We start from the raw sequence: 12,908 nt of genomic DNA, 5'->3' as shown, positions 1-12,908 counted from the left end.
TAACTCATGTTCTAATGAGAATAAAGGATAATGAACAGAAATGCATAAGGAAGGCCACCCACTAAGTAGACTCCAAAGGTGCTTTCATAGACATACAGAGCCAATACAGGGGCAGGCTGAAGTTTTGCTGGTGTGTCCTACTATGCAGAATTAGCCAAGCTTCCCTCCAGTGAAGGAAAGGGGAGGACCAATGAAGATTTACCTACCTCCTCATATCTATGGTTGTACTGCCTTGCTATCCAGAAGCCAACCAGACAGAGAAACCAAAGGAATCTGGATCTCCTTCCCACCAGTGGTGCATGATGCATTGAGATGAATCGCTTTAGCAACATGGGTCCAGAAGTCTGGGCTAGCTCTGCTTTTATCGGCTACCTACAGGAAGACTAGGGAAGCTAGGTAGCACAGTGGGTAGAGACTTGAGCCTAGAGTCCTGCAGACTCATCTTCCTAAATTCAAATCCAGCCTCAGATACTTACTAACTATGTGACCCTGGGCAAGTCCCTTCATTTCTGTTTTCCTCAATTTCCTTATCTATAAAATGAGCTAGAGAAGGGAATGGCAAACCACCCCAGTATCTCTGCCAAGAAAACCCCAAGTTGGGTCACAAAAAATCAGATATGACTGAAACAACTGAACAACAATACAGGAAGACTCAGGAGGAGAGAGTGGCTAGTGGAGTCTCAGGATCATAGAAATAGCGTCTGCTTTTCTTTAGGAATTAGATCCAAGTAGAGCAGTAATGCTAAATTCAAATAGAAACCAATCCCCTGGATATTGACTTAGAGAACCACCAATTAACATTATCTCTGTTGCGTTTTTATTTACTTTGCTAAACATTTGTTAATCATCCTTTGTAAACAATTTGAGTCTGGTTCAGTGTCTAATGTAGATATTCAGGAGTTTTGCAGGTGGTTGAGTCTGACCCCTCTGGCAGAGAGGAAGGAGCATTCATTTTGGTATCCGAGGACCCCATTCACATCCCAGTTCTTGCACTTCGAACTGGAACAGTGGCTTTATGAAAGTCTTTTCACCTGTCTGGACCTCAGTTTCCACATCTATCACAGAAGAAGGTGATCTCTAAGGTCTCTTCCAGTTCTATATTTCTGATTCCATGATCACCTAGCTGGCTGTGCTAACACTGACTTCTACAGTCTCATAGCCTCCACAGAGCCTTGCAAGACTAAGTATTGGTTCCATGAATTTGTAAATGCTAACTGTTTAATGTCTCAAAAGAAGAAAATAAGTGGATGATGGGACTTATAATGGCATAATTGTTCTCTTGATTTTTTTCTTGAAAAAATTTATATGGAAAATACAAGGAACAAGGGGTGGAGAAAGAGGAGAGAGAATCCAGGAGTCAGTACAATGAGTACTTGTAAATAAACTCACTTAGCGAAGAGTGAGGGCCTGCAGTGGGCAAGTGAAGAAAGAGAAGATAACAGTTCCTACACTTCATACCCTGTACCATGGAATTAGGTACTTCCCATTTGGGTGCTACAATTCAAGTCACTACCTCTCTGAGCCTCCCTTTTCTCTTCTGTCAAATGGGCTCCCTGACAATTCCTACTGCATGGGCTTGTTACAAGAAGAGTACTATAGCAACTTCTCAAGTGTGATCAAAATATCAGGGAGATATGGTCAGGTTTACAGAAGAAGCACTTGAACCATCTTTGGTAAGGGTGATCATCCTTTAATTCACTCATTTTAGAAAGCACAACTCTAAATACTGTTTCTGTAAGTTATGATGTCATTATTTTCTCGGTTTCTGGTGACATCCTCATTTTTCTGATCCCAAGTCACATCCCAGGAGGCAAGCACCAGGCACGGCCTCCCTCCCTGTGCTCAGAGCAGAGGTCTGCAGGGGGTTATTTCTCATTCACTGCTCGCCTGGTAATCAGAAATCAATCACTCATCCTCAAGGAAATAAAGCCCATCTCTTTTCTGAGTGCAATGAAGACATGAAGTCAAAGCTGTTTCTGCCGACAAAAGTAAGTCATAGAAAGATTATGAGTCACACTCTTAGACCATAAGGTCCTCAAGGGCAGGAAGCCAGTTCTTCATCTTTAAGCCTCCTAGATGATAACAACAGTTGTGTTGTATAATGGATAGAGGGTCAGCTTTGATGAAGGCAGGAATATGAAGGCAAAAATCCTGCCTCTGACACATACTGACTGGACCACTGTGGATAGTCATTTAATCTCTCTAGCCATAGGTGACTAAGACTTTAAATTAGGAGAAGTCTTTGTCCCGCCTCAGAGCAAGGATTTCCCAGTGGGATACGCTCTACAATGATGCAATCACACATGGAGGGATGGAGAGGGATAATCCCCCAGAGCAACTAATACAGAGCATAGCATGGTGCCTCGGACATAGTAGATACTTAAAAAATATTTATTGTTAGATTTGCTGTTGGCAGTGGGCAGGTTTTCAATTGATTGAATGAGACTTTACAAATGTATATACCATTACTTATGATGATGCTAACTGCCATTTATATAAACCATTTAAGGTTTGCAAACTTCTTTATATAGGTTACCTCATTTGGTCCTCACAATCTGTCTCATGGAGTTATTTTGAGGAAATTATTTTGAGATCAATAATTATTTCATACTTTAATTTATCATATGTGTGTTCCCTCCAGTGTTTCAGATTGCAGCCCTCCATATCTATCCATTCCATACGACTCTGGTCTGTGTTCTCCTATAGCTCTGCTTCAGAGGATCCTTCAACCACCCTGAAGGACTTTTTCCAGATCTCCTGATGTCTGTGGAAATCAAAGAAACCCAGAGTCTGTCCATTGCTTATCCTTTTTGTTCATGTCTGATCTACCTTTTTCTTTCCTTGATCATATATTTATTTAATGATATACTTTACCCCAATTTTCTTGGTCAGTTCTTAATTTACAAAGTATCACAGACCATTCATGCCTCCCATGTGCTTTTCATTACCCTTTGGCTGATGCTTGATGTCAGATCTTTGGAGACAGTGGTAATCCTTGACTCTAATGTACACCATCACTGGAAGAATATTGATGCTAAAAATATGGGTCAAAAAGAAACCTGGGAACATTTTTAAAAATCACTTCCTCCATCACAGTGCAGCCTCCTTTCCCCCACCTCTTTATTCCTGGTTTAGCTAATTGTCCCTGTGCATCTATGGAGCAATGGATCAACTTTATGGCTTGCCCACCTAACTGCTATCATAAGCTGGACAATAAATTTATTCATCAATCTCATTTTCCCCATGAACATCATTTAGGTAACTGTTTGTCTGGCACAATTAATATGGTATCATCTGAAAGTGGGCATCTCTGCTCTGGCTGTCCACTATGATGATGGTGACCTTTTTTTTCAATATTGCATCTCCCTGTTTTATATTTTACTTCATATTAATAATCAATAAAAGCATATGTATTACTGGCATGATTATCCCCATCTTACTGATGAGGAAACTGAAGCTGTCAGAGGGAAACCACTAGCATAGGGTCCTACAGATGGTAAGGTTGAAGGCAGGATTTGAAAACCAGGACTTTCTAACTTTATGCTCAATCCTCCACCTACTCACTTAAAATACCTCTGACTCTTATAGAAATATTGTTATTGCTCTCTGCCATTCTTTTCTTCTCATCTCCCTTTTCCTTACTTCTCTTCCTCTTTACTTTTCGCACTTTCTTCTTCCTCCTCTATCACCATCGTCGTCGTCATCATCGTCGTCATCATCTTTGAGCATACTGTTTCTTTTCCATCCTACTGCCTTCCTAATCAAAATGCCATAGTAAAATGCCTAATTTCTGACTCTACTGCTTAAATTATTCAAAACTGTTCCTGCAGCTCAGGATGTTGCTTCTTACCTCTTTGGACTCCCTTGGTCTTTCCTCCATACACCTTGTATGTGCATTTCCTCCTCGCCTCCATCTTTCAGAATCTTTTTCTTTCTTCATAGATCAGACCTGGGGCTACCTCCTCCTTCTCAGATTCCCCCATCTCAGAATATTTTATCTTTCCTTAGATTTTCTTAGAGCACTTCATCTGAATCTGTCCTTTGCCTCATCCATTAGCCATAACTTTGCATTATCCCAGAAACCATATTTCTCCCATCCCCCACATATAAGGAATATAAATTTCTTGAAGGTAGAAATATGACTTATTTTATTTATTTGGTCTTTGTATTCCTATTGCATTGCATGATACCTCCATCTTAGTCGTCTTCAGCTCATATGTTAAGACCATGAAGGGACCTCAGCATTCATTTTCTCCAACTTCCTCATTTTATTAGAAACCTGAGACCCAAAGAGGTTAAGAAAAATTACTCAAGTAGAAAGTGCCAAAGCCAGTATTTGAAGCCAGAATATCTCTCTGACTAAATCTCCTGTTCTTTTGGGTGTAGTATAGTGCTTAATAAATGTGTAATGAGTGAATTGAATTGGATGATGGGAAGATGTAACCTTCCACACTTTATCTAGGCACAAATAAACCAATTCTAAGGAAATTCAGAGAGAGAGGGAGAGAGAGAGACAGAGAGAGAGAGAGAGAGAGAGAGAGAGAGAGAGAGAGAGAGAGAGAGAGAGACTTCGTCCTTGGCTTTCCCCCTTCCTTTTTTGTCAGAAATGATTAGTTGAAATTGATTATGTAAAATCACCACTTTCTGCTGTTGTGAGGCAAGGGCTGCCTGACAGGCTCAAGTATGAGATTTATGAGCAGCAAGTAGAAAACAAAATATATTTCTTCAGTGGTTGCACAGACCTAACCAACGCGTTTTGCCTCAAGACTTTTTGGATGGATGTGAAATTGCCTAGGAAATTAGATGTAGATTTATTTTGTGTTAATCCTGAGCAAAAAGAATATGTTACAGTCCACTGACATTCGTAAATATTGCTCTTGGTAGAAAGAGCTGCTGAATGTGTGCAGGGGTTGGAAGATCAGTGGACACTCAGACAAACATCTTTTGTTGCTGGTCTGTTGTCTTGTCTGGGCTGAATTTCAAATAGCCATTTTGCATTTCAAATCCATGTTTACATAAAATGCATAATAATGAAAACCCTGTTTGATATTGCTGGACTATAAAGAATGTTGTAGATAGAAATTCCCTGAACAAAACCTTTTCGGTGTTCCAGGAGAAATAAAAAGACTGCTTTTAATAGGATTTCCTCATAAAACTCTCTTTACAAGGAGTCCATTTCAAGATAATTAGAAGTACATTACAGATGCCTGAATAACTGATATATGCTTTATTTAAATAGGCAGTCATAAGCTTTCTTACTGCTGTAGAACTGGATAAAAGCCATTTCATTTCTACAACATAGTGATATGAACATCTGAACAATTAAAGCCCTCTAAGTCCGAAGAAATGAAAATTCTTAGATGTGCAAATTTTATTGACAGTTAATTCATTTACAGCAGCTGATTGTTATATTGGATTCAAGTACGTAATATCTGTTGACTTCAGAAATTTTCGTGGTTGCTCTTTTTTTTTTTTTTGTAGACACAAATATGTGTCTGTAGAGACAGGCAAATATTGCAGATCATTTAGAGTTAGGAAGAGTCAGGGTTATGTTTGGCGTCTGTGGCTGTTCAATCATGTCTGATTCTTCATAGCCCCATTTGGGGTTTTGTCTGCAAATATATTAGAGCAGTTTGACATTTACTTCTCTACTTTTATGCAGGCAGGGGTTAAGGGACTTGCCCAGGGTCACACAGGTAGTAAGTGTCTGAGGTGGAATTTGAACTCTAGTTTTCCTGACTCCAGGCCTGCAGTTCATCTACTGCACCACTGAGCTGTAGGGGTAACCTGGGGTAGATGGAACTTTAAGTGACTCTCTAATCCAGTCCCTTCTTTTTACAGACAAGAAAAATGAGGACCAGAGGGGAAAAGTAAGATTTCCAAAGTCATACAAGCAGCAGATGCCAGGGTGGGATTTGAACCCAATACCCTCTCTCCTTTCTTTCTTTCTTTCTTTCTTTCTTTCTTTCTTTCTTTCTTTCTTTCTTTCTTTCTTTCTTTCTTTCTTTCTTTCTTTCTTTCTTCCTTCCTTCCTTCCTTCCTTCCTTCCTTCCTTCCTTCCTTCCTTCCTTCCTTCCTTTCTTTCTTTCTTTCTTTCTCTTTCTTTTCTTTCTCTCTCTTTCTCTTTCTTTTTTCCTTTCTTTCTTTCTCTCTTCCTTCCTTCCTTCCTTCCTTCCTTCCTTCCTTCCTTCCTTCCTTCCTTCCTTCCTTCCTTCCTTCCTTCCTTCCTTCCTTCCTTCCTTCCTTCTCTACCCTGGTAGTTCACTTAGCTTATCAGCAATTGCTAAGCTTTATCTATTGTCTATCTTTTATCTGTTTTATCTACTAAGTCACAGAAAAGTTGTGTTGATGGAGAGAAATCTCAAACTAGAAGTACTTCTTACTGATAAAATCACTCTTCTTGCATATATTCACACAAATATACACATACACATAACTGACACATGGTGGACATAAACAAGACATGAACATAAATACTCCAAGCAAAGAATCGCTAAGGATAAGAGTCAAGAATGTATTCATACTCATAAACTTGTTCATAACTATTCTAAAAGCAGTTGTTTCACAGTAAAACTTTACTGTACCATATGATACATCATTGTATAATTTTCCAATTTTTCAAGTAAATAATTTACCACTAATATTTAGAGTGTGTAAAGATATGGGGTGATATGTTCCAATAAATGTCTCGTGGTGTCCATGAGTTTATATGAATTCGAACCCTACAAATGGGAGCATCATTCATTCTTTCCCAGATAGAGCCTCTGATGGTTTCATAAGAGTAGTTGAAGAAATAGGATCAGTTATTAAATAATACTTTTCATTTCAGTACAAAGGGTAGCTTAGTTTTTTTTCCCCACAGTAATATACTGTCCTTTTCAAAGCAATGTACATGAGAGAAATAATGCACATGTCCTTTTGAAAAGCATACAAAGAGTTGGAGAGTATGGGCAACATTTCATTTAAATGAATTTTGAATAAATATGGTAATTCTTTGAATTGCCCGCTTAACACCACCATGATCTAGCAATCTTCAAAGGTACTGACATGTTCAGGAAGCTGAGTCATCATGCATCAGTGTGTTCTGTTGTTCTAGATGGACAGTATCTAACTCTCAATCATCCAAGATTCCATGACATTCCATCTCACTGAAATTAGGCATTGGCATGGTGTTAACTTGACAGCCAGCTACATCCAGCATCTGAGGAATCAGACTCAGCAGCAGACCTTTTGCAGCGTCTGAAAATCTCAGAAGCATTGCTGGGCCAGTAAGGTCAGCCTGTGTCTAGGGTGTGTAGAGACAGTCTAGGGGTCAGTCCAGATCCTCCTTTTGTGCTGGGGAATAAAAATACCCTTCCTCTTCTTTCACTCCCTCTTTATTCCTTTCTTCTTCTTTTTCTCCATTTTCCCATTCCTCTCCAAAGTCCAGGAGATTCCTAAGAAGAAATTGGGGATGGTCAGGTTCTGGATATGGAGTAGGTCATCATGTGAGAAGCCCAAATTCCTGCTGCTAATGAATATTCTAGAATACTTGCACCAGAAATGGGGGAAGAGTCTGTTTACAAGTTGATGAAGTTCGTAACATAGGGTAGACAGGTTCCCAGTTCTAGTCTACTATGAATTTGTTGTTTTCCCCTCCAATTATGCTGATTTCCACTCTCCCATGCCTTTTCATCTCATGTAACTATTGGACATGCCTTGCCATGAGTTACCACAAGAAGTCAATCCAACATAGTGGCTTTCGTTTTCCTACCAAGCTGAAATGCCATTGGATTCAGAATATCTACATATAATGAGGGGCTTAGGGACAGATAAGTTTGTTTGTTGTTTGTTGGTTTTCCTCTCTCATTCACAAGAATAAGACAGCTAAGTGGAGTAGCAGGGTTCTGGGGAGCAGCACCCTTGATTGAGGGAGAAGGAGTTTGAGCTTTATCTCAGAGACCTCCTAAGCTATGTGATCCTGGATAAGTCACTCAACTCATATCAGCTTTGATTTCCTCATCTGTAAATGGGGAAGACAATTAGTATCGGTGTTACAGTGTTGTTATAGCAAATGAGAGCTATTACGTTAAGCACTTTGTAAAACTTAAAAGTTTGCAAACCCTAAAGTCTAAACTATAGAAGTATTAGACATTATTATAAGAAATAAGCTTCCTTTTTTGTTGCTGTATGATAATGGCATTAACACCCTCAGAATCCTTTGCTCATTTGTTTACTTTTAAACAGAAGTAGCTTTAATGAGGCCCATGAGATTTGGAGGAGGAAAAAAAAATGTTCTCTCTGCTTCAGACTAGATTGTTCCTAGGCATCAGTACATCTATTGGAATGGAAAAGAAACCAAGATGACTGTCATAGAAATGGTGTGGTAGAGTAGCTGGTCAATGGTTCAAATCCTGCTTCTGACCCAAATCCAGGTTGTGTGACCTGGGCAAGTTACTTAATCTCTTAATGCTCTAGGCAACTCTCTAGGACTGTACTTTGTTAAGAAGGTGCCAGTTAGCATTGGTAGAAGCAGTTTCCTCACCTGAGAATTCCTTATTCCAGTGACATCACCAGATCCAATCTGTATCCTTGCCCCCGAGGAGTCATAGAGAGTAGTAGTAAGCTGAAGATGGACTCTGGGAGGGGGTGGAGGGCTTTTTTGTGAAATAGCAACAGTTTCTCATCCATTTAATGATGCAAATGACAATCCCATCCATGCCTTTCCACCTGGAAGATTCTTGCCCACTAAGGACCTGTCTCATTTTCTCTTGATATTGCAAAATACTGGTAGAACTCGTGTTCTTCCCTTGTACTCACCACATGAGCAATCCAGCTTCTTTTTCATTCATATATTTCATTAATGTACACAACACGATAAAAAATAAACAAGTTGATATAGTTCATTAAATAACTGGTTTTTTCAGCCTCCTATTCATAGCAATGGAATTCACTTTTGTTTTTCCTGTGGAGAAGCAGATGGCTAGTTTACTTGTTACATGTTAAGAGATGTCTGTCTGTTCTTTCCTAGTTGTCCCTTATACCCAAGCCATCATCCTTCTCTCTCCCAATAAACCTTGTACTTAGATTCCACTCCAGGTCCTCTTGCTGATGGGTCAGTTCATACTTTACTTTACCTACAAACTACTTCCTGGAAATCTCTGCCCCCCACAGGTGTCCCACAGCTTTCCATCTTCATTCTATGTATTGTCCTTCCTAACTAAAATATAAGCACTTTGAGGACTTCTTTTTGCTTATATTTGCTCACTATTATCATCAGCCGCATAGAACGATGCTTGACATATAGTAAATGCTAAATAAATATTCTATCTAGCTTTCACTTTCAAAACTCTTTTTCAAAAATTAATCATTTTTAACAGCTAATATTGATAAAAAGCTTTAAGGTTTACAAAGGACTTTATATTCACTGTCTCATCTCATTTTCACAAAAACTTTGGGAGGTAGGTGCTATTATTAGCCCTATTTTATAAATGAGGAAGCTGAGGCAGAGGTGGATGAAGTAATCTCAGAGCCTGAGAAAGTATTTGAATACATTTCTGATGCTCAGTCTATCACTCCATTAATGCTTCATATACTATACCTGTACTTAATATATTCTGTTTAATATATTAATATCACCATTTAATATACTGTATGGTTAATGTTCTAAGGCCAAAAGCCAGTACATTTAACATCAAACAACTTTTTAAAATAATACATTAATGAGGCAGTATGGTAGAGTAGGGGTCAGCTAGGTGTCACAGTGGATAGAGCGCCAGGCCCGGAGTCAGGAAGATGAATCTTCCTGAGTTCAAATCTGGCCGCAGACACTTATTAGCTGTGTAATCCTGGGCAAGTTGCTTAATCCCATTTGCCTCAGTTTCCTCATCTGTCAAATGAACTGGAGAAGGAAATGGCAAGCCACTCTGGTATTTTTGCCCAGAAAACCCCAAATAGCGTCACAAAGAGTTGAAAATGACCGAACATCAACATTTTAGAGAGAGCTGCTTGTCAGAGTCAAAGGCAAACTGGGTTCCAATCTATTCATCAAACATTTGAGCACCTGGTGGAGCCATGTTGCTTTCTGTTCTTGTTGGAGGAAGGGGGAGAATCACCTAGACTGTACTGTTAATGCCAGAATTTAGGAGAAGTGAGAAGTCTTATAGTCTGCATTCAAGCTCTCTCATTTAGGCTGTAGACCCCTGCCTGAGCTCAGAATAATTCTCAGTTCTGCCAGCTTCTCTCACCTACCCTGCTCAGCCTTCAGTCAAGATCTGTCCATAAAAATGATATTATTGGCAAAGACCAGGCATGATCAGTCATCCTTCTGGCCTTAAAAGCTGGGCAGGCTGATGGTGGGGGAGGGCAACATGGCTTCAGTAAAGAAAAACCTAGTTTCCTTCATCTACCAGAGTTCCTTAAGGAGAACAACAAAGAGACATAAAAAGGAATACTGGGAACTATGTATTTAAACTTTCAAAAGCCATTCAATAAGGGTGACTTAAAACAAACCAGCAGAAGCCTGGGGCTCTTTGCTCTTTGAGCCCTCCCTCATCTTTTTTGTTCTGTCCTGTTGACTCATCACCTCCTCTTCTATACTGTGAGTATCACAGTTTTGAGGGTGCATCCTTTCTTTCATTATATTATAAACGATGGAAGGAGAGACTAGGCCTTGACCTCACTTTGCATCCAGAGCCATGACTAACAATTTTTGTTTCCAGGGCAAGGGGAACAAAAAGCAGCTGGGTCAGAGAGGAGCTTGGATGGTTTGCATATCCCTGGAGGGAGAACTAAGGAAGAATCTGATGCCAGTTAATTATTATTCTTAACTAGCTACTTACATCATTTGTTTCTGTGCTGCTGGCAAATAATTGCTGTCAGACACCTCTAAATTTGAAAGCACTGGAGCAAAACCCAAGTTGCCCTACCTTAGTTATAACTGTTTCAGCACCTTGTCTTAGAACATATATACATACATATATAATTGCATTGAATCTATTTTTAGGTGACCAAAAATTCAATTCATAGGATTATAGATTTAGAGTTGAAAAGTACCTTTGAGGTCATTGAGTCCAACTCTTTATTTTACATATGAGGAAACTGAGGTTCAAGGAGTTTAAGAGACTTCCCCAGGGTCACAAAGCTAGCATGTATCTATGGCAGTCTGGACAGTCCAGGTTTTCCAGATCCAGTGCCATGAACAATCACCTATATCACATTGTCTTTCAATTCATTTCAACAAGTGTTTACTCAGTGTGTGTGCTGGGCATTTTGCAAACTAGTGAGTATATAATAACATGAACAAAAAAATCACCCTCTCAATTTTATGCTACTGGGATTTTGGTGAAGAAATTAATTAAGGCAGGGTATGGAAGAGAAAGGGCAGGACATACTGCCATGAATGGAGAACTGAGTTAAAGACAAGGAATTAAAAGAGATCTACTGTCTCCTTTCCCCAAATGTCCCAGATTATCTTGTACCCCTTGGTTTCATGGATCCCCTGCTTGGATTCCTGGTCCAGCACTGTCATCCACTGGTGCCCCATGGACACTTGTTTTGATTTCCTGCCAAAGACTCTTAGTTTGGTATGGATTATACTATATCCCCTGAGGTCCAATGAAAACTATCTTGGCCTGGGTCCTATTCCCTCAAGCCCTCACCAGCTACATTTTCTAAATGCTCTGATTTTTTATGAACAATGTTGATTAATCACAATAGCAAATAAATGCCATTAAATGAAGGAGCATTCCTATGTAGACATTTAATAAACAGAGCTGTCAATCTGCTGTTTAAGATGCAGAAATGTTCCTCCAATAAGGATATTTCAATCTCTTACTAACATTTCATGTTTGACTCAATCAGAGCTTCAGATGTTTGTGCAATGTGATTAAGAAGGTCTATAATGATACATCAATGAAAGGTCAGAGATCAGCCCAGGCACAGAATGTTGAGCACACAGAAGAATGCAAGTCCATTTGGCAGCTGAGGGGAAAACAGTTTGAGGAAGAGGTCACATGCATGACGGAATTATGGCTGCTCCAAGACAGGGGGTGCAGCAGAGACATGGCATTACTCCTCTTGTGCCTATCTAGCATTCTGATGGCACCTATGGCTAAAAATCATTTGTGAAAATGCTTCATGACATGTTTTATATGACCTGCTAGGAGTAAGAGAAGTCTTGAGGAAGACTTCCCCATACCTTCTACCCACCCTTATTGAGATGAATCACTTTTACTACCCATTTCACAAGAGACTGAGAGTCACCACATTTAAATCATTAAGTAGAGAGTGTTTGTAAAGTAGAACTTTACAAATTAGAACCTCAAGTTGGCTCAAGAGATTGAAAAATTACTCTCATCCACAGCAGCTCGATCAGATCAATAATGAAAAATACCACTTTAAGCTAATTCCAAAGCCTGTGGACTATCAGGGATAATAACTAAATAATAGAGAACATCCAAATCTACCCAAATCAATCACAATGAATTATTTATGAAGCACCTACTATGTGCCAGGCACCATGTGTCCTAAGCATTAAAGATACAAGTACCAAATGGAAAATTGTCCCTGCTCTCACTAGGCTTGCATTATAATGGGGGAGAAAGCAATTGTATATATAAATATAGACCACATAAGTATAAAGTAAACACGTCGGTATATATTGGCATATCTTACATGCATATATATGTTAAATACAAGGTATTTTGGTAGGGAGGTCACTAGCAGTTAGAGAGGAAACTCAGGAATGAAAGAAACAAACATTTATTAAGTGCCTACTGTGTTCCAGGAGCTATGCTAAGTGCTTTACAAAGATTCTCTCTTTTAAGGAAGAGAGAAGGGAATAAATATTTATGTAGCACCTACCATGGTCCAGGCACTGTGCTAAGTGCTTTACAAACAATATCTCACTGGTTCTCACAAGAACCCTG

General features: G+C 39.3%; 1 protein-coding gene across 2 annotated transcripts in view; it reads left to right on the top strand.

Annotated features, from left to right (window-relative positions):
- Window positions 1-12,908, top strand: part of PRKG1 (protein kinase cGMP-dependent 1) — a 1,294,615-nt gene that overhangs the window by 1,053,184 nt on the left and 228,523 nt on the right. The gene's annotated exons all lie outside the window — the stretch shown is intronic.

This window comes from Notamacropus eugenii, chromosome 1 (assembly GCF_028372415.1).
Source record: "Notamacropus eugenii isolate mMacEug1 chromosome 1, mMacEug1.pri_v2, whole genome shotgun sequence".
NCBI classification, from domain to species: Eukaryota; Metazoa; Chordata; class Mammalia; order Diprotodontia; family Macropodidae; genus Notamacropus; species Notamacropus eugenii.
This window is presented reverse-complemented; position numbering and strand designations above follow the sequence as displayed.